Source organism: Buteo buteo, chromosome 14, assembly GCF_964188355.1.
Source record: "Buteo buteo chromosome 14, bButBut1.hap1.1, whole genome shotgun sequence".
In the NCBI taxonomy this organism is placed as follows: domain Eukaryota; kingdom Metazoa; phylum Chordata; class Aves; order Accipitriformes; family Accipitridae; genus Buteo; species Buteo buteo.
Window position 1 is genome coordinate 24,738,782 of NC_134184.1, and position 23,241 is coordinate 24,762,022.

Here is a 23,241-nt window from a genome sequence, read left to right on the forward strand (position 1 = left end):
CTGGAAATTGGAAAATATAGGAAGTGCTGGGTTTGAAGAGCTACTTACAGCTCTAGACAGGATACATTTGCACTTTCAGTCTAGGTCAGGCATTACAATCAGTAAGATGGGAAACGTACTTTGGGTGTAATTATGCTTGGTTTGTTGTGGATCTCAAGTCACTGCATTGGTGCCATTGAAATTATATTTCTACTGGGTTTGTTTCTTTACTATGGCTGACATTTTAGTGCCTTATTTCCGATGCTGAATCTGTCCTATCAACTTACAGCCTTTATCACTCCTAAAATTGACGTTGTTGGCTTCTACTCAAGAGCTCTCAAACAACTTGACAGAAATCCTGGGATGAAGATGACTCTAGAGGCTTGTTCTTGCCCTGTGATGCCATCACCATAGTTAAGCAGTATTACTTAAGTGATTTAACACTTCAACTTTCAGATGCCTTTTATTTTGTCCAGGAGGTAACTTAGCCTACACCTATGTGAATAGATAATTTATTCTGGGAACATTTTTTGATGCTGAGACCTAGTGCAGAAGGGCCCACCTCCATGCTGTTAAACTCTTTGACCCTCAAAAACAGGACAGCTGCATGCAAACTCTCTGTTGAAAATGGTCCCACAGATTCTGAACTGTGCCTGGGAATTTTTGGAGAAACAGTTAGTTTGCCTGGGCCAAAAACATGGCAAGAAGCATCCTGAAAAATGATAGATACCTACAGTTAAGCTGCCATGCCAGGGAGCATTCCTCAATATTACTTGAGACTGTTTGATATGGGCCCTTGTTAAGAACTTTCTTCTAAAGATGCTTCTCTTTCTGTCTTTCCACTAAACAACTGAGGATATCTATGGAGACCTTCCTCCCCCAGCCAGTCTTTGGCCTCTTCCCTTCTCCATCCCCCAGATAACAATCTTAGCTGATACTACCAAAATAAGGCAAGGATGATTCAGGTCGGAGGACTTGTAATATCTTGGAAGTATTATAGCTTGCAGCATTAGGATCAACAGTCTTTCATGTCTACTTGGTAGAGTCTTATAGGACTTCATTAACTCACTTCCTAGGAACAGAGCAATTGGCTTTCAAGCTGCCCAAAGTGATGTTCCTAGAGCCAACCCTTCCCATGTAAACATGTTTTCTCCGTGACACCTATTTCTGCCCCAAAACTAGGGTTGTAATTTAAAACAATTGGAATAAGGATCAAAACAATAGACAAATAGCCAGCAAAATCACACTACTCCTGTATTAATCAGTGAAGTCAGCAATGGCAAATCTCTGGCTAAGAGCAGAAGACTAAATCTCCTAATTTACTCCTATGTTTGAACCACAGTAATAAACTCTGTAGGACAGTGTTATTCTTTTAATGACTTCTGTTTAGATGTCTCATTTTGTTGAGCAGATTTTCTCCAAGTTTTTCATTCAAGATTCTATACAGTTTTGGAAAGCAAAATACAACATAGCAAAAGCCATAGCAACAACAATGTTAAATGACAGGTGGCAATAGGAGCAAGGTTGTATAATTTGAGAAACTGTTCCACTCAATCAAATGTTGCATTTGGAAACAACAGATAGGAGGGCAAGTACATGCTTACCACCATTCATAGTGGAAGTACAACTGCAGCTCCAGTTCTGTTTGAGATGATGGTGCAGCACACAGTGGGATTAAAAAAAAAAAAAAAAAAAAAGAGATGTCACGTAAAGCCACAAGAGAAATCATGGATTGGTTTAACAAGCAAAGACACAAAAAGCCCTTGATATTAATGTGATTCAGTAAGCGCTGATAAAAAACTTATTCTGATGCTTAACCCTTTATAACTTGGAGTTGTTTTTATTCTCGCTGTAGTATATGCGCACACTCTTGTGTGGAACAGAGCTAGTGGAAACATCCACTAGGGAAAAAGATGAGAACCATCTACAGCAGATATTATGATGTACCACTTCCCCTGTATAGTATAGTGCAATTAATTCCCTCATGACAGGTTCTGAAATGAAGAAATATGTAAAATATATATAAAATATTTGGATGTATTTTATTAGCTTTTTTTAGTATTTGTCACACTGGTCAAAGTTGCAACAATAGAATTCCTGTGCTCAGACATCTCCAAGTTCACCCCATTCTTTCAGAACAATAAGCGTTTGTCTCAGATGGGAGTTTTCTTTCAGACAAAACATCCCAAATCTCTTCATTTTAAATTGCAATGTTAAGAAGAAATCCAAACTTGTACTTTATTGATGGTTATACTAAATTATTTTGTTCATTTGCTTACAAATAAAAAATGTTCACTGCAGTTTAACACATCAGGGCTATCTAATGTACAGAGAAGCTGTTGGCCTTTACACTACCTTAACCTGAAAAAATATAGATTTAACAGTGTAACTTAGATCTATTGATCTCACTTAATCAGCACAAAATACACTTGACTAAAGATATCTCTGTCCCCTCTGATGTGAGGCTATAAACCAATGTATGTATGTACAGTCCTTTATAATTCCAGTCAGTATCACACATACTGTATATAAATGTGTTGTGATTTAATTTGCTGTTCTTTCAAGTTCTGCATCAGTGCAAATCTTCAATAACAGAAGTAAAGTACTTAAAAGCCTTCTCCTCCCCTCTGAACCTTTCAGCAATAAATAAATAAGACCCCAGTCCTGAAGGTAAGGCTAAACTCTTGCTCTTGCAAGGAGACCTTCTGATTTCAGTAGTCTTTCACATAGATCAATTTAAAGGATAAAGGTTTAAATCGCTAATTGCAATAACTTGTCCATTTTATTTGCATAACTCTCTTTTCTACAAAGTATACTGAATTTCAGGACATGGAAAACCAGGACATTTGACATAAACTTTTCATTTGAGTTTTTTTTAAACAGCTGAACATATATTTTATTTCTTGAGAACAAAGTTAAAGGCATTTGAAAAAAAAATACTTTGCTAAAACTGTAATTAAAAAAAAAAAATTTTCCTGAAAGCTTTTTTAGGTGAACTAAATTATACTGGACATATATAAATAAAAAAGAAAGGAGCAAAGAAGAACATGAACATATATTACTAGTGTAATTCATCAAAAACAGTTGACACTTCAATCTAATCCAGAAAATGAAAACACAGAACTTTATAGAGTTATAGGAAGTAAGCAATTTAAACGTACCATGGCACAAGGTCATCTAACAATGAAGCCAGGAAGATGTTCTCTTTTTATTCGCTCTCCTTCACTCCTTTAATCCTTCTGAATCTATCAAGTACAGATTAATATAAATCTTTTTAACAGCCAGAGGTGATCTTCAAATCAGATAATTAATAGTAGTGGTCCAAGTATTCTATAACAGGTCCATCTTTCCATTTTAATATAAAATGAAAGGGCACTTTATGTAGCTAAGCTATCACTCTGGGAAAGGTTTCTTTTTACATAATAAAGTAATACACGTCTTAACTAATTAGTTCATTATTTTAAAATGTAATTTTTGGTAAAACTCACTGAGATAGTTCATCTTCCTTAAAAAGGTGCTGATGTGGAAAAAAACAATTCTCAGAATACACTCACCGCTGCTCATTCAAAACACTCACTTGCCGAATCATTCCCCAAGTAGTCAGAGCTAAATGTATGAGGCAGAGGAAATACACTCAATTTGTTTTGGAAGTAAACCTCCAAGGCCATTTCATAAGCAAAAATTATATTCATGTCATACAGATACTGTGGTTAAGTTTATGATTCCAATTAGGCCTGGAGAGCTTTCAATACTCTAGAAAAAATTATTTCACTAATCTATATGTAAATACTTCAGTAAAACCACTGAACAGTGATGAAGTTCAGTATTAATATCACAAATTAAAGATGGCATCTGAAAACATACTGTCTAAAAGAATGATCAGAGTTCATGCAGAAGAATAATCTGTGATTTCAGCAGCCTATAAGCACCATTGAAACAACTGTGGTGTTGCATTCATTACATCTCAGTGTTATATATAAGAAAAACACTAAATATTGAAATACAGCTAGTGGTCTGGTGGCAGCAGGGTGGGTAGTACACAATCCCCTGGAAATGGCAGCCTGAAGAAACTCATGATAAGACTAGCAGACACTATGTTGTGCAGTTCAAATTGGCAATTAAAGATACTATCTGTGCTTGCATTTCCATTATACGCTGTTAAACAAGAAAAAAACCAACCCAACAACCCAAACAACCTCTCTATTTCTAATTATTTGATTGTCCTACTGAGTGTGTTTATTTAAGTAGATGCAACAGCACATTTGCTTTCCCCAGTGGGGAGTGGGAAGAATTAGCTAAATATCCCATCAAAGTCCTATCAAGAGGCAAAAATAGTTGTATAGGGGGAAGGCACAACCATCCCCATACTTTCCAACGTGTCTAGGGTTTTTGTAGCTCCAGGACACATGAACTATCACTTGTTTACACCACTGCCTGCCTCCCTGTAGACCAGCATTGCTCTGCCCCTGGACTCAGCCTTCACACAGCAGCATGGAGACAAGCCAGCTTATGCTATCTTATGTGTAGCTAACATGGGAATATTACTCCCTCTTCCACTCTCTGATTTCCAGCAGATGAACCTTGTTTAAAGCCTCCTCAGCTTAAAATAGAGTTGATTTTGGTAACAGGTCCATAGTGATATCTGATTTCCGTGTTCCTCATAAACCTTGTCACTGTACAACCTATTACCTAAACTCTACTGCAGAAATAGCATAAACACAAAAAGAAATGGCTCATCCATCCACAAGTCATGATTGTTGGACCTCGTTGGACCATGCACAGCATAAAGAGCAGGAAGCACCCGAGTTCAATAAGTGTACTGCCCAATGAGGCAATTTTCACATAGGGACCTAGGAGGGAAAGGGGGATGCTCCACTGTTCAGTGCAAGCTAATTCTAAAAAAGTTTCAAATTGCAAGGTCCTAAGAGCCAGGGGCACTCTCCCCAAGAGCTGAGCTGCCCTCTCTCTCACTGCTGTGTCCTCTGCCATTTGGATGGTCACGAGAGACCTTGACACGCAGCAGGCACCAGACAGGGGCCAGGACATATCTCTACAACAAAGATGAAGAACCAAAAACGAATGGACAAAAGCGACCAGAGGAAAAAAACTATTTCCTGTCGCTTTTCTTAGCTTAAGTTAATGAATAAGATATTTCTCTAACTGCTGTCATGTCTAGGCATGAGATATCTGCTAATTTTTGGTAAGACCCGTGACAAAACTGAGCAGGAGGAAGAGAAGGTCATCATAGCCTTCTGACCCATTTCTAAAAAGGATTATTCTGTGTATTCTATGTATGCTGTGAACAACATGGGATTTGGCGTGAAGTTAGGCTGAGAGAGAAGTAAGAAAATGGATACCGCAAATAGCAAAGCCAGAGGGAAAAAACAAACCTAAGAGCCAATAAATATATACATAGAAAGGTATGAAGGTTCCTGAATGTATAGAAAGGAAATCTAAACTTGATGCCTACATGTAGTGCAGTCAAGTGTCAGATATCATGATAATTAAGCAAACCCTAAGAGGCTGGAGATAAGCAGGAACCAATTTACCTCACTTAAATACTAACAGTATAGATGAACCCATTTGGAGAAGGACCAGTCAGCTGCAGCCTTTTTGTTTTCTCCTTGTTTCCCATGTGGCAAAGGAAAGGCAACAAAACACAACTCAGAAGGTAACACAATTTTCACCCACAGATGCAAGGAGACAGGAAGACCCATGTAGTCATCCTGTGATGTGGGGAAAGAGGTCTCTGTCCTCTCATAATTTGTATCTGATAAAGAGAGACAGGAGAAAGAGCAGCTAGGAAGAACACAAGAAGTATTTACAAGTATTTACCACAAAGTACAAATTCTATTTGCAATTATATTGTAATTGCTTTCAGCTGACTTCAATCTTTTCCAGCTGGAATTCACCCAAACAATACATTACAGTATGAAGTATTTTATAGATGTCATCTAGAACTGGAAATTGTGGCACCTACCCACGGCCAGTCTGCAAGGCTCTCTCTCGCGTGTGTTACGGGGATGACCATTTGTCTTCATGAAAACCATTTGACCTCAGTATGTTACAACAGGCTATGAAACTGCAGGTTTTTAATACTTTACATAATTGCCCAGATTTGCCTGTGATTCCAGATCTTCATTTTGAACTCACTATTTTATAACAGCACAAAGGGAATTTAACTTGTCAAGTGGCTGGTAAAGCTGAAAATGAAATATCATAAGAAAAAATGTCTGGGGTAGACCTTTCTGACCCGAACTTCTCTTTTGCCAGCAGAACAATTTGTCTCACCAGTCACTGTATGGGCTTCATCAATTGTACAATTGATGTTTTTTCTGGACTTGCATCAAACAACCTCAGCGCATCGATCAGGACGTTCTTAAACCTGTGTCCTTTGACGCTAAATCCAAAAGTTCCCTTTTCATGTGCACTCAACAAATAGACATCGATAACCTCAGAACATAACAATATGACGGATTTTATCTTGAAGGACCTAGAATAATTAAATGTGACCAACTTGTTTCTGAAAGGTTTCCTTCAGCTCTGCCTCAAGGATGTGACATATTTGCTGGGTTTTTTCTCAGTTTTCATTTCTTTTGCTTTGTCAGGGAAAGCAATGCTGTCATATATCATACAAAATAGTGATGCAGTGAGGAGTGATGAGTGACAGAATCCAGCAGAGGAAAAGAGTTCAAATAAAAGTGTTTCATATCTTAAGCCATACAGCATTTTGCCAATAATGTAAAAAACTTTAAGACTTGGCAGATGTCATTAACCAGGATCTGCCTTCCTAAAAGACTAGAAAGAAATTTTCTTTCCTCAGAAAAGCAGGAGCAGTCAACAAAGCCCTCATCATCACTAGGAATGCAAATACAGATTAAATTTATCCAATGACCTTACTGAAGAACACTTGTGAAAGTCAAACTCTGGAAGTGAAAGACCCAAAATTCATATTGTTGTCCATGTGCATTTTTTCCATTGATTTCGTTTTGCTTTATGCCTCTGTATAATTATGTGGCTTCTGCCATCGCTGTACCCAACAACCTCCTAAACACTGAAAATCTTTATTTTTTATTTCCCAGCTTGTAGAAATAGCTTAACTGTTTTCTGCACCTACATGTATGAAAGATTATAACAGAAAAATTATGTAAAGGACTTCTTTTTAAACGTTCTGCTCTAGACACAGTAATCTTCATGGTCAGTCTCAGCCTATGCATGTATCCCATTGACGATCACATAAATGTTTTGCCTCCTCATGTATGTCCAAGTCTTGTTGCAGTGGACACAAGTTGTCATGGAAAGCGTTCTTCCAAGGGAATAAATTATTTCTTAGGTAGATGAAGGGGCTTTGGGGGCTTGTGGAGAGAGGAGCAGCTCAGGCCTTGGCGGTGGGAAAGGCAGGACTGGGCAGTGGTGGTGGGCACAGCCGAAGGCCATGGCTGAGAAGGGATGGAAGGAAGAGGCAGGGGCAGCAGCTCGCAGAACAAGGTAAGGTTGGCTGAGAGCAGCTGGCAAGGAAAAAGTGGCAAGTACAGGTTGCTAGCAGCTAGCCTTGGCAGCACCAGGCAAGCACGGCTAGCAAGCGCCTGGCAGCATGAGGCACAGCTAGCGAAGAGGAGGTTGGCGAACACAAACAACATGTGCCACCACGTCGGCTCATTCTGCATCAGTGCTACCCAGCAATCCCTCATAACTGCACACTGCGAATGCAAATAATTGCAGGACAAGGAGTATTTTACGCACATACACACACACACAGGGAAAAAGACTACAAATTGTTATTATTGTTCTTTACAAATTAATTATGGCTACTCTGTTTTTCTTATCTCCCTCAAATAAGAATGTTATTTCTCGTGTCATTTGATTCATGTTTGTGCTTGTCAAGTCCAGGCAGATGCCAAAGCTAGTAAAAAGTCTGAAAAACAAGTAGAATATATGCAATATCAGTTTCTAAAAGCCAGACCCCCTTCCTTCAAAATAATTGCTCTACTCATGATCTCATTTTGATATGCTATAATAGCTGAGTAAACAAAAATAACTAGATTAAAATTTGATCGTGCGGACACCACTAGATCATGAGTACACTGTTTTGCAAACAAAGGATTATTTTAAAGAAATATATGAAGGCTTGTCAGATACAAAACCCCAATGTCCATACTAAGTAAACTCTATCTATAAATACAAAGTAAACATGTTTACAAAACAGCAAAGAGATCCACTTAATCATTGGCATATAGCGGCCTCTGTAAATCCTGGATAAAATAAGATCACAAAATCAATTAAATTATATTACTACTAATCTCCCAATTCCCATAGTTATTTCTGATATTCCAATTTCTAACTGTCAGGCACACTGAAATTCAGAGGATATATAGATGGAACCCACACTTAGTTCTTATTGTTGAATGGCTGCATTCGAAGCCAGGGTATTTTTCTGTCACCAGAAGATGGAAAAGTCTGTAGAGACCAAAGATAAAGAGATGCTGCTAAAATGGAACCTCTAGATAACTGAATGAGGGACAAAAGCAGTGTAAGGATTATGTTGATAATAGATTTCAACTGGATGTTCACTGACTTTTTCTGCCTTTTCAAAGCAGTGAAGCTTGCTGTGCTGGTTTTGAATGGGATAGAGTTAATTTTTTCCATAGTAGCTAGTACAGGGCTATGTTCTGGATTTGCGCTGAAAACAGTGTTGATAACACAGGGATGTTTTCGTTACTGCTGAGCAGTGCTCACACAGCATCAAGGCATTTTCTGTTTCTCATGCTGCCCCACCAGCGAGGAGGCTGGGGGGTGTCGTGGTTTAACCCCAGACAGCAACTAAGCACCATGCAGCCGCTCATTCACTCCCACCCACCCAGTGGGATGGGGGAGAAAATCGGGAAAAGAAGTAAAACTCGTGGCTTGAGATAAGAACGGTTTAATAGAACAGAAAAGAAGAAACTAATAATGATAATGATAACACTAATAAAATGACAACAGCAATAACAAAAGGATTGGAATGTACAAATGATGCGCAGAGCAATTGCTCACCACTCGCCAGTCGACACCCAGTTAGTCCCCGAGCAGCGATCCCCCCGCCCCCACTCCCCCCAGTTTATATACTGGGCATGATGTCACATGGTATGGAATACCCCGTTGGCCAGTTTGGGTCAGCTGCCCTGGCTGTGTCCCCTCCCAACTTCTTGTGCCCCTCCAGCTTTCTTGCTGGCTGGGCATGAGAAGCTGAAAAATCCTTGACTTTAGACTAAACACAACTTAGCAACAACTGAAAACATCAGTCAAGATCCTTGTGTTACAGACTGACAAACAGGAGAACTGACACTGAGTTAAATTAAAAGTTTTACAAACATAGGCAAAAGTTTATCTGAAATTCTATGATGTTGTGTATTTTTTTATATACATGAAAGTGTAACTGACATAAACAGAAATGTAACTTTTGTAGGTAAAGGTCTATGACAGATAAAAACAACTAAACTTATGGTGAGAACCATTTTCCTATGTAGGTGTCACTTTTTTTGCCAGATATCCTAAATCCTTTTTTAAAAAATTGGCTATTATCAAATAGAAGCAATTTATCTCTTTTGTAAAGTTAGGCAAATAATCCATTCAGAATTAACATGCAGCATCTATCCCCAAGAATATATTGTAGGAAATTATTTTAAAATAAGATTCAAATCTTTATAATTAAGAAGGGCAAATATATTAATAAGGATAAAGGGATACATTTCTAATCTCCAAGTTATGCAAATTACTCTGTGATTTTTGTCATTTACTTCAGAACCATCAGAACAATGGAGTTTTTTTAAATGCATGACAATCCTTCTCATTTATGTGCTTGACACATTGCAACTGGATATTTATTCTTACATGGCAAACTTTAATGGCATTTAGACTATAAGTACATATCCTTTATTTAAATACATTCACACTTTTAAAACCACAATGTTTATAAATATTTTTCTTTACAAATAACCTTAACATGGCTCTCAGATTTCAGCCTATTATTGTTCAAATTACTTGCTAGGTACATAATTACAGGTGGTTAAGGGGACAACTTTGCTTCAGACAAAATTTTGTGTTTCCTTTTTGCCTTTGCTTTTTTTGACCATGTGCCAAATACCGGACTAGCCAAAGATCAAACAGGTTTGAACCCTGTTGTTAACAGACATGTCAAATAATACATTTTATGCCTGGAAGAGAGCTCTGCAAATTCAAACGTTTGTTGTTGCCTCTCTTCCTTTTCACTCAGCTAACATAACAAGGAAGAACCATTTGATAATACCAGGATTGGGCTAATCATCGCTATTGCACTGTGTGCATACAGCACACTGAGACTCTCCCTGTGCTCAGTTGAGGGATTAGACAGAGTATGCCTAGATAATACAGTGCAGCAGCACAGGGAGATTCCTAAGCTAGCTCAAAACAAGATGAGGGCAAGTAACTTGCTAATATAGCTTCACTGCTTTAAATAAGCAGCTCCTCTATAGTAGATAGGGGAGCTCTACACGCTCCCTGTTTCCCTGCTTTTCCACTCAAGAGTATGTTCCAGCACCTCGCATACCAGCTACCTGATGGTTCTCATGCTGAGAGGCACATCCTGGAAAATGCTTCACAGGTTAAGGGATAGGGAAGAGTAGCTTTGGCAGGGAGCTGCAGGTGGCAGAGCAAGGATTTCTGTATGGCTGTGGCCAGGGGAATGGAATGGCAGTGAGGAGAGCCAAGTTGTGCAAGCAGATGATACAGAAGAAATGCATGGATGCTAGGAATTCTTTTAGCCTTCCTGGAGAATCCTTAGATGTGAAACTGTCACAGTGGTGAACTGTGGGCTGCTTCTGCATTTTCTTTTTGCGCTATCTCCCTACCTTCAACCACTGTCTTCTCAGCACCACGCTATTCCCCAACCTCATCGTTTGTCTTTTGGGTGCCTTCACTGTGCTGCTTTTACAGGCTCCCCAATAGCATGTCCTCCTTAGAAGTACTAGTTCTCTACTCTAGTTCTGAAAAGAAGGGAGCACATTTCCTATGCTGGTACTTCCTATACTTACCAAACCCCCACGTCAATATGCTCTCATCCATTTCTGTATTTCATGTCCAAAATTCCTTTGGCTTCAATAACCCTCCATCTTACATACCCAAACCCACACCTATGTACTGGAGCAGCTGACTGATTTACACTATTATAGGGAAACATGATGGTTCATCAAATGTAATTGATCTTGAGTAAAGATAGAGAGGAATATTGGAAAGCTTGATCCTGGGAGAACTCCCAGATTTGTAGACTCCATTCTGTCAGCAATATCACTTTCCTGTAGTCAGAGTCAGAAACCTTCATTACACTCATGGCTAATAGGCGATATTTCTTCACACTGAAGGAGTGCACAGTTCTGCTTGTTAAGGTATAGGGTGCAAGGGATGGTGGAAAGACAGAAAGAATCCCAAGTAAAGGAATATTTTCTATTCTTTATCACAGAACTTCAGAGAAACAAAAGACAGATATTGAAAAAAAGGTCTCACACAAGAAACAACTTGCTCTTAGAAATTTATTGCCCTTGGTTTAAATCTCAGAGAGTAAATGAAGGAATTTTCAGGTATTTGTACAGAAAACTGAAGGCAGATTTGAAACAAAGAGACTCTTGATACTTTTGTTAATACTGCTGGTATTAGTGCCAGTGTCCCAAGTTTCAGGGTAGACTAGCAAAATCAGTAGGTCATCAAGGGATGTACTTTTACATACGACACACTAAAACTGTATAGTTCAACTGCTGACACAAGCAGCTGCTCCTTTGTGAAACAGAGTTAATGCAGCATGTTACAGAAAACATATACGACTGTCTTAAAGGGAGACATTTTCCTTTGTCACGTACTCATTCACCTGAGAGCCCTTCAGGGTGGAACCTGTGACTCTTATGCACATGGATATAGATGAGATCACAAGGCCCCAGTTCTATAAAAAGTTCACATAAATAACTATAATGATGTGAATAGACCCACTGAAATATATGGGCATTTTTTCATGTGCAAAACCCCTTACTTTTATAAGTAAATAAATACTTGATCTACAAATAATGTGACTATATACTTATATCAAATGATGAGAAGCATTTGAGAAACAGACCTGAAAGCTCAGTTTTCCTTTTTTCCACAGGTTTTCTGGAGAACAGAGGAGTTATTTAAAGTAAATCACTCTAGTCAGCAGTTTCCAGTAAAATAATGAAAACCACACTTTCAGGCATAACCACGTACCTAGATTGCCATATTCATCAGACCTTGACTAACTAGCTGACAGAACTTACAAAAGCTACTGGGATTTCTGGTTGGCTTGTTTCTCAGCTCCCTTTTGCAGATCTCTTTGGGTTCATGCAGTTAACAAATTTTAAAATGTAAGCAGAGCTGCTGAATAACTTGCTGTCACTTGAAACCAGAAGCTTTTCTATGTATCTGAGAGAAAAAAAGATTCTCAGTTGTTAAGTTCTCCACCAGAACACTAAAACCTTCCATAAAATCTTTGAGGCTTATTTCCTTGCTGCACAAAAGGCAGAGACCACACGTGCCAGAACCAAGACCCACATCAGAACGGGACGCACCATATACACTAAGACCAGAAATACATACTGGAAGAGGAAATATGTTGCCCTGGCATAGCAGCCCTCATCTGCCTATGCTTTTTCCAGTCGCATGAATATAAAGGACTAGAGCGGCTGCTGTCTCCATTATTAATCTATCCCCACTCTTTTTTTCAGAAGGCGTCAATAAAAAAGGTTAACCTGATACTAATCAAGTAGTGGGTTAGTACTGTGTTCAAAGCAGACTGAGCTCTCCCTGTTTTGTTTCACAGAGGCTAATAAGAGAACACTGACTGGTAACTGCTTTTGTCTAATTCTGACTGCATAAAGTGAAGTAGCAAAGGTGAAGATATTTATGTCCCTCAGGACGTCGGTGTTTGTGGACTTACTTTACTCATCTTCTCCAAATCCCCATTGATCTCGTCATCATCTCAAAAAGTCAATAGGCCATTACTACTCAGAACAAATAGCAATTGCACCTAAATACAATTAATCTTGCAAGTGTCTTAAAATGCCTTGGAAATAATGGCTCGGTTGATCATTAAAAAGGAAGTGGTATCATCAGAATTGTAATGGCATTATTAATTAGTATCAATATATGGTATTAATTCTTATTAATAAAATCATCATACTGCTCTTAAGTGGCTAATAATTTTGTCGATATTCATGTAAAAGACATTAACCAAGGGGTACATCCCAGCATATTTTACTTGAAATATTTTCTTCCTAAAGTCTGTGTTTGTGATATTGCTGATTGTTTAACAAAATACATTCAACTCACTATCGATTACATTCACTACATACTGTTTACTCACTGCATAATTAAGAGTAACAAGGAGGTATCACTTTATAGACAATCGCTACTTAATGCCTGTGGTACTATTGCAAGGGAAGTATAATTGCATCTTTGTCACGCAGAGGAAAAAGTTATGGACAGTCAGTCAGTGACAGAACTAGAGACCATGTATAATTCTGTGTTGTAGGTGTTGCGGGTTAGCCGTGGCTAACAGCCAAACTCCCACCCCGCCGCTCCCCCACCTCCCTCCTCTGCAGGATGGGGGAAAAAATAGGATGAAAAATCTCATAGGTTGAGATGAGGACAGGGAGATTGCTCACCAGTTACTGTCACAGGCAAAACAGACTTTACTTGGGGAAAATTAATTTATTGAAAATTAAAAAAAGAGTACCATGGTGAGAAACAAAAACTAAAAACACCTGCCCCCCACCCAACCCTGCCTGTTTCCCAGACTCCACATCACTACTTCATTCCCAACTCCTCTACCTCCTCCCCTGAGCAGTGCAGGGGGATGGGGAATGGGGGTGGGGGTCAGTCCCTAACAGCTCCTCTCTGCCGCTCCTTCCTCCTCACACCTTTCCCATGCCCCACCAGGGTCTTCCCCACGGGCTGCAGGGGAATCTCTGCTCCGGCGCCTGGAGCATCTCCTGCCCTCCTGCTGCACCGACCTGGGGGGCTGCGGGGCTGGTGCTCTCACGTTTTTCCTCACTCCTCACTGCAAGGCAGCACTTTTTACCCTTTCCTGAGCACATTTTCCCCAAGGAGCCACCATCTTGTCTGTGGGGCTGAGCGGTGCCCTGGGGTGGGCGGGTTGGAGCCGGCTGGAACCGGCTGGAACCGGCTGTGTCCGGCACGGGGCAGCCCCGGCCGCTCCTCACAGGGGCCGTGTCTGCAGCCCCCCCAAATGCCAGCACCTCACCGTGGACACCCAGTACAGAACGCCACCAGCATACGTGACAAGCATCTCTGCTTAAGTGGAAAGGAGACAACTGGTGTCCCAACTCGCACTCCCTGCTATGATCCATGGTATCTAATTGTACAGATAGGGGAAAAACAGAAGAGAGGTTGGAAACGCAAAGTCTGTCCCAGCTAGATGCAGAACCTTCTCCTCAAAATACCCTTCCCAGAGGGTCGTCCTAGTTCCACCTCTCTTTCTTGAGCACCAAAACTTTAGGGAGGGTTGAATTTATCTTCCCGTTTCAAAACTTCTAGCTAAACTCAGATAGAAACAGCTTGGGTTCACACAAATCGAGGAGCAGCAGCTGCTCCAGGCTGAACCCAGAGGTCCACACGTGGCAAGAGTCAATTTGGAACCACATCCGGACCAGACTAGTTCTGTCCTGTGGGGAGCAGCACCACTTCTAATGCTTTTCACCTGGTGAGGATGTCCCTGCCTCCACTGAGAGCTACGGTGTAAACCTATAGTAAAGAGCTACGGTGTAAACCTATAGTTCTCGCCATGTGTACGTCCTCTTCTAGTGTGATGCTTTGCCAGGGCTGGTGCTAACCTGTCTGCTACCATGCTTATTGCAGGAGAAAATTAAGACTTAGAAAGTTTTTCCTGCTTGTTATAAAGTTCTCATGGAGATGGATCCTCGTACTCCGGAGGTAAGAGCTCCCTCTGAGGGAGACCACCTTACCAAAAAGCCCACCTTGTCATGTTCTCCTGCTATCTGAAACACTTTTATACCTGGGACTACAGGACACAGTTTTTCAATCTGTGTGGCTCAGGTCCTTCTTCAGGTTCCTCCTCCTTCAGTTAATTCTCCACGTTTAGAATTTCCCCACCTCTGTTCTGCCCCTCACCCCACCCCTGATGCTCACCAACTATTCTACTATTGAAGTGCTGTAATTAATTTTATACAAAGAAAACCTGCAGAAAACAGTTCAAAATTAGGATATTTGCAACAACTGACTATGCTTATTACCTATGGAAATATAAATGCCCAAAGAAGATAAAATTCTCATCATAATAATGAAAAAATGTGAGAGAATGTCAATTTAAAATTCCAGTACTTATTAACTAAACAATGCAAGTAGGGGAATCATAATTTACATGAAATAATTAGAGATACTAAGTATTCTTGAAAATCTCAAAATACATTTTGAGAGTGAAAAGTTCATGCTTCCCCATACAATATTATTATGAAAAATTGATTTCAATATTAAAATCCTATCAGTGCAATGCATATGTCATTTTTTGTTGCTGTAATATAGCTTTTTACAATGATCAATTCCCCATTATTAGCCTGAAAAGCATCTCAATAGACAGGAATAGAGATGAATACCTCATTGCTATACAGCCAACATCAAGTACTTTCATCATTTTTTCCTTTTTCTTTCAAAGGAGGAAATTAAACCTCTGCTTATAAGATTTAGTGGTCCTTCAAAAAACAAAGCCATTAGAATGAGTGGCACATGATCAGAAAAAGTGTATTCTGAGTGCCTGAGCAGTTAATAAGCTGTTGGACTTTGAGATATTAAAACAATAAATTTAAGATACAAATTCATGAACAAGAAAAGTTGTAAAGTGTGTAGGCAAGTGCTCTATAGGATTCCATTTATTTGCTTCATGACAGTGAGTCCCTGTATATTATAGTTCAAATCAAAATCCATAATGGAGACAGAGAGAAAGAAGGTGGGGGAGGAGGACACTGCTTTAGAGGACAGGCTTTAAGAAGGACCAGAAAAACTGAGGAAAAAGAAAAAAATGGAATTAAGGTGTCAGGCTTCACCTTGGTCAGTTTGCTTGTATGTCTCCCCTCATGCTATTGACTTGTATTTAGCTGTTGGGATAAGGATTAACCTTTGAACTATAAATAAAATCCACCAATTATTTTTATTACTTATTTTTGCATGTAAAAAGCATATATACAGAGCAGGATCAGTCAGTCATGTTGCTTACATTATAAAAATCTGCTACCTAGCATTTGTGTTTTTCTAATTAATTATTATTACACAGAATCACAGATTATCATGGTATCATACTGGGAAAGACACTATAGAAAAATATTAAACCAAAAAATTTCCTGAAGAAAATGTCATCAAAAGCCTTAAAAAAAAGAGACATGGGTGGATATGGGCAGGTTGTTGCATTGAAAACTTGAAACTAATGAAAAAATGTTTGTCAACCAAACCAGTGGGGTTCTAAAATACAAGCTGTCCAACAATTTTCAAAAATGTGTAGACTTCACAGTAAAAGAAATAAGTCTTTGGAGGAAACAAGGAATGATAATGAGCTGAATTCACAAGTGTTACTCAGAAGAAAGCCCTAGATGAGATGAGAGCATGAGAAAAAACACAAAGGTGCTTGTTTGAAAACTTTTAAAGTAAATAATGAATACAGATATCAACAAATATTAGAAGGAAACTCTGAGGGAGGATAACCAAGGTGATAGAAAAGAAGATGCAATAACAAGTTAAATACATTTTCCGCAAAAAAAATGAGTAGTCAGTTCCAAACTTTTTGTCTTTTATGCAGCTACATCCTTAACACCAGAAACCCTTCCAGCAATACAGTAAGGGGAAGGAGGCTCTAAGATCTGTATTGACCATGTGAAGTTACCACAGCTTTAAAACTTGGGCTAGGCAAAGATTAATGAACTGGTGACAACCATGCCTCAGGAATGCTGATCACAGTACTCAATTGCATAACACTGTCTCAGAAAAGGGCTTCAAATTTTCTTCTTCATCTATGGGAATACAATTGCAGACTACGTACAGCCCTTACTCTCTAATAAATAAAGCATCAAACAGAACACAATGAAAAATAAATGGGTCAATTGCTGTGTGAGGCCAAAAAACCTGCTTTACCCTTTGACTTTAATAGTATTGCACTGGGTGCAAATTAGGATTAGTATTTGAATAATTCTGTACCAGACAGTCAATTTGTATGATGAAAATAGAACTTGCCTACTCAATACTCTATTTACAATTGCAAATGAAGGACGAGATTGATAAATCATCCAATTTCTGCCAACATCTACACAAATATGTTACCTATAGGCCAGAATTAATTTGTTGCAATGACATTGCAAGGTCAGGTGTTCTAAGGAAGCATTGTGCTAACCCCTCCACAAAGGGATGATGGCAGAGTCACCTATTTGTCCTCTTTGGGTTTAGAACTGATGTCTTTAGCAACTTTTTCTGACATGAAAAGGTGATGGCAGGCCAGAGGAGGAGCTTCTGAACCAGCAATTTTACAGTGACCTGCATACTGAATGGAGAAGAGCAGTAGGTACATTCCCAGTATTACTGCTGGTTCAAGGACTGTGAAAATGGAATTTAGTGAACTAATTTGCATCCCCACATAATCTCACATGCCAGGCTGTTGTGGGGAATAGGTGAATATAAAATTCCCATCTACATTCTTCATATGTAATTTTAACATACACTTTTCACCTGGGAAGTCCAGCCCAATGAATCACTTGTCTTATCTAGACTCTTCTGCCTTAAATGTTTGATGAAGAAGTGCAAAAAACTACAAAATCTCTCTGTATAAAGAGGAAAAGCAAAACAAAATAAAACGTTAAAGAAGAAAGAAGTTTTCCTTAGCTACTGCCAAGTATCAAATTAGTTTCTGTTCATTTGAAGACTTACTTTGTATTAACTTTTCTTCTGACATTACAGGAAACAGAATTTGCCTGAGGCTTCATCCTTTAAAGACTATTTCTGAGATGTTTTGCCTGTAATTGTTAGTTGTCATGAGGTTGCCTTGCTCTTGGATCACAGTTTGTGAAGAGAGAAATCTGAACAAACGTATTATTTTTAAAACCATGATGGTACACGATAGCAAAATGTCATTCATGTTGCATTTCTGTGCAGTGATCTTTTCTCTGCATACATGAGATATATACATAATGGTATGCTTAAAGGGAAAAATATGTATTTGAAAGAAAAAAATCCCTGTTCAAGAGTTTAAAAAACAAAACAAAGCTTATTTACCCAAAAAACAAATCCATGTCAATCCCTATGATTCTCCTCGCCTCCAGATCATGATGGAAAAATGAAGCAATTAAAACAAAACCAGGAAGTTTTTTTAAGCCTGCTTCGAGCACTGAAACTGAAGGGCACTGGAGTGCTAAGATTTACCAGTTAATCCTGATTCTGTTCCTTACTGGACACACTGGCAAGTCAGTGAGGATCTGTACACACAGCTCTTAACTGAATTTCTGACCAGGTAATGAAATTGTTGACCCTGAATGGAGCTTATTCTAAATACTGCTGAGGAGCAACTGTTAGTAACCATGAATAGTAATTTTAGAAAACCATATTTCACACTGTGAAAAAAAACCCCAAGTATGAGATTTACTTTGCACCTGCCGCAAACTTAAAGTTAGAAGGGAGCAGTACTAAAGTGTGTGTTCAGATTCCTTCTATATTCAATAAGGACAAGTGTGGGCTTCAAAACATCTCTAAAGGGCAATTTCAGGCACCTAATTTTGGTGCTAACATGAAGTGCTTAGGAGTATCTCCTCACTATGTGTGGATTACATTATTATTGAAGGCAGGACCTTGTAAGTCATTTTGGGTAGTTTGAGAGATGCAAGAAGAGGAAGGCTGCCTTGCTTTCATTCCTTTTTCCGCAGGAGAACATCCCAAGGCAAACTGACTCATATGCAACTTATCATCCTTCTAGGAACATTTTCTCCAGAAACACATTCTCTCGTCAGCACGTATGAAACTGTATGAAAGAATATTGATACAAACACAACCAAATAGTTGTAGTTGCAAACAAAGTCTTGAATGAAACCTTTATCTTCCCACTGGAACAATCAACTAACCAGTTGCGCAGGTACCAGATGAGCCATGTCACCCTCCAGGCTTCAAACCACAGCAAACTCACGGCTGTGTTGTTGACTGTTCCTTTAGGCAGTTAGGGAACGATACTCATTAGTTTCTGCGTAGTGCCAGAGATTCCTCACTTACTTAGAAGATGGGTGTAATATTATGCTCTCTTATCTGACATAACTGATGAAACACTTAGCTATGGCTTTAGCTATCCTGCACAATTAAGACCAATAGCTGAAAGTAATTCCTTTATGAGAGCTGTTAGGCCAGTGAAGATTATTAAATATATGATTTGTTTCTACAAAAAGCAGACCTCTATGAGTGGAAAAAATAGCTCTAAGTCTTGCGTTATTTTATCTTAAATAAGGTATCTGGGAAAGCACACTTGAGAATGCTAGGACTTGTGCAGTATCATGTAACTTTTCAAATTACAAGTTATGAATTTATACTGCAAGGTTAAACATTTTTTGTAGCTTTTCAGTCTGACACTACAAAGTGCTAGTTATACATGACATAATGAAGTCATACAAGACAGAAATGAATTATTCATGAAACTGGTCATACTTATTCTGAAAAATTTTGCATGTATTATATTTCACGGATTATTCTACATAACTGGAAAGAAAAACTGGGAACAAAATGGGTGGGAGATCTTCACAGACAACCCAAACCACATGAACTTTTCTAACTGTCACCATTTCTCAAATTGGTGCGGCTCAATCTCACCCTGTTTGGGATGGATATAATGACAAAGTAGTCTCTTAGCATGTTTGAGATGGATATAATAGCAAAATAAACTCTTAGCATGCTGCAAGAACTTGAAAAAAGGGACACAATAGATCTTTTTCTCAGAGCTACTGTATTGTAGAATATAGAGCATCTACTGAATCTAACCTTCACACTTGAATCTTATCATGACAATTTCTTCCCCCTTAAAATGATACCTAAATTAGATGTGTCTCTATCTTTAAATTATTATAAGAAAAAGAATATGAAATAAATTATTCCCAAATTATTTTGCTTGGTGAAACTTTGTGGTTTTAAGGTGAGCAAACAATAAATTTTTCTTTTTCATATAATGTCATCATTTATTAAATCTACTTATTCCACTATTGAAAGTAAAAGCATTTTTCCAATAGTGGCGACTCTTCAGTGATTTCTGTGCACGTATTCTTGCTCTGTTCCTGAAGAATGTTCCATTTATGAGACAAAAAAATAAAGAACTGTTTTATGAATTCAATTATAACAATGGAGGAAAGAATGAGCAAAGCAGAACGTTAGAGTAGAAAAATTTCCTTGCAATGGGCAAGGCACTACAAATATACCTAGTGCACTTGAAAGTATGTTTTTTGTTCTCTGTGATGAACAAAAATACATAAGGTAATTCAGTCCTTCAGAGGTCTGAAATTTGTCTGCTTTGATATGAATACCGAGACAACTGTTTGGAGTGCTGTTCCTGATAAGAAATAAAGTGAAGTAGGAGAAGGCATTTGAACAGTATAGGGATAGTCACACTTGTAACGATTAAACACAGTTTCATGCACAGTAATTTCAAAAGCAAAATGATTACAAAGGGAACAAAATGTACTTTTACAAGAGCTTTATCTGATGTGACAACACTATTCTAATGTTAGTAACATACGCTAGTTTCATAGTTTCTTTTTTGATTGTTTGTACAATCTACTATCTGTGCCACAGTCCTAATAATTGCAAAACTAAGTATGACATGTTTCTGCATTCTTATTCTTTTCCTTTCTCATCTATGTTCTCAATTTTTAAATGTTTTGCTGTTACTATGTTTACTCTTAACTTCCAACTAGAAGGATCATGGATGGGTAGAAAGCAAGAGTGGTAAGGCGAACCTTATTAGACTGAGAGAAAGGTATAGGAAGATAACAAACTGCAGATTTCCAAGGACCCAAAAAAGCTAAGACACCACTCTAGGAAACAGTTTCAACATGGGCTGTTTCAAAGTTTTCTGAATCATTTTGCTATTTCATCTCACACGATCACATGCTAGTGATCTGCAAGGTAAGAGGAAAAACTCCATGCAGCAGTACAGGCAAGGCTAGAAAACAGCCTTGCTGCAAAGGACCAGCGAGGAAGCCACCTTGATGGCCCTTAAGTTCAACGTGAGTCAGCAATGTACCCTGTTGTGACAAAGGTTAACCACGTACCGGGCTGCATTAGCAAAAGCTTAGCCATCAGGTCAAGAAAGTCAATTATTTCCCTTTATTCAGCACTATGGAGGCTGCATTTGAAATACAGTGATCAGGTCAGGGCTTCCCGAGACAAGAGATGTCGTCAAAAGGAACTCCAATTGGACATAAGGAAAAAATTCTTTCCAAAGAGGGGTTAAGAATTGGAACAGGCTGCCAAAAGGGGTTGTGTCACCTCCACCATGGAAACATTCAATACCCAACTGAGGAAGGCCCTGAGCAACTTCAACTACTGCTGAAGCAAGATCTTCTCTGATCAGGAGCTGGGACTAGGTAACCTTCAGCAGGCTTTTCCAACGAGAATTATGCTATGAACTATGAGGAAATCCATTTTCCTACTTATGCACAGAGCAATTACAATGCTATAATTCTGCAGTCATTTTTATGCAGCATAGACCAGCTGAATAAAGAGATCCATTCCTATCCCCTTGCTCAGCCATTCATTCCCATCCTTATATTAACCCCTCACTTGTGCCAACAGAAAAGCTTGTGCTTCCAGGTGGTAAACTAGGCAGAGAAACTGGTCCAAGTTAAAAATGGAATATTTATTTTGCTTGCCCCTCTGCCATCACCTCCCTTTGTCCAGCACAACTGTTTGTATGAGCACAGCAGCAGGAAAAGTAATCTGGGGAAGGCTGAAATGCCTCTTTTGGCAGCTTCAGGAGTTTAAAGTGATGGTTAAACTATGACATAAATTTCTCTAGCTTATTCACAGCCAATGCCCTTCAGCTCTCTTGTAATAAACTGTTTCTGTGGGTATAATCTCTCCTTGTGGTTTCTGCTCGGTTAGCTCACCTCAGCCAGTGAGCTGTGGCCTCTGTGGCACGTTACATGTGCTGTGTGGTATTAACCATGTCACAAACCAAATTTTCAAAAATGTCAAACAATTTTTCATCCCTCATTTTTTTGAAATCCTTATTTACAGGGCACTGAGGGCCTCATGCACCCTGGAAGAGCTCTAGCTTTATTAACTACAACATTATGACAAGATTCAAACCCACTGTAAGTGATTTAAGCTGGACATGGTTGTTTTTTTTATTTAAGTGGAGGAACCTAAAAGGACTAGTCAGTGAAAATACTGCTTGTAATCACTGTGCTCGATGTCTCCATAAGCATAATACCTTTGTAACTTTAAAGGACAGTATGAGAAAAAAAATCGTTAGTTTTGGGAAGTACCAGATAACACAGTGATACAAAAGCATAAAGTTAAGAGGTGTTACAAGCGCCCACCACCTCCAGCAGTTCCAGGCCTGGGGATTCCTCCTGCCCGGCCGCTGGAGCCCACGGACACGGAGACAGAGGACAGGGCCACGGCCAGTCAGACAGACGGCCACAGAGCAGGGGGTGCCTCCAGCAGCCCCCCACTCAGGACTCAGCCCAGCCACGTCCCCCCCTCCTCTGGGGCTGGCAGAGGCAGAAGGTCCCTGCTGCAGCACACACACCGCACTCTCCGCCTGCACCAGCACCTTCGACGATCCCCCCAGCACCCGCACGGACCCTCTTGCCACCCGGTCCCGCTGGGTGCTCGCCGCACACACGCAGCACTCACGCACTTGTCCCACGGGCACCCCACTCTCATGGGTCCCCCCGAATACCAGCACAGACCCTCCAAGCTCCCGATATCCCTGCCCAGATCCAGGCCACACTACTCACCGGCTGGTCCAGCTCGGAGTTTTCCAGCGAATCCACACCCCACACCCCCCCCACACACAGTTTGGGGAAGGTACGGTATTTAGGACTGGAGTTTTTGCTCATCCACAGATTCAGCGTGCGGCTGCTGAGAAGTCGTTTGAACTACTTCAGTCCTTTTTTTCTGAGACGGCGGTGAGCCTGCCTGCTTCACAGTGCTGTTCTAAAGATCAGTGCACTTCAGTTTTGAAGTGGTCAGACA

General features: G+C 39.5%; 1 long non-coding RNA gene across 1 annotated transcript; it reads right to left on the reverse strand.

Annotated features, from left to right (window-relative positions):
* Window positions 1-952: 952 nt before the first annotated feature.
* LOC142039419 (uncharacterized) lies at window positions 953-23,241 on the reverse strand. Its single transcript, XR_012652879.1, has 3 exons — window positions 23,004-23,241; window positions 3,141-3,224; window positions 953-1,620 (listed from the first exon to the last, which is right to left on the reverse strand). It is a non-coding gene; the product is annotated as an uncharacterized LOC142039419 (long non-coding RNA).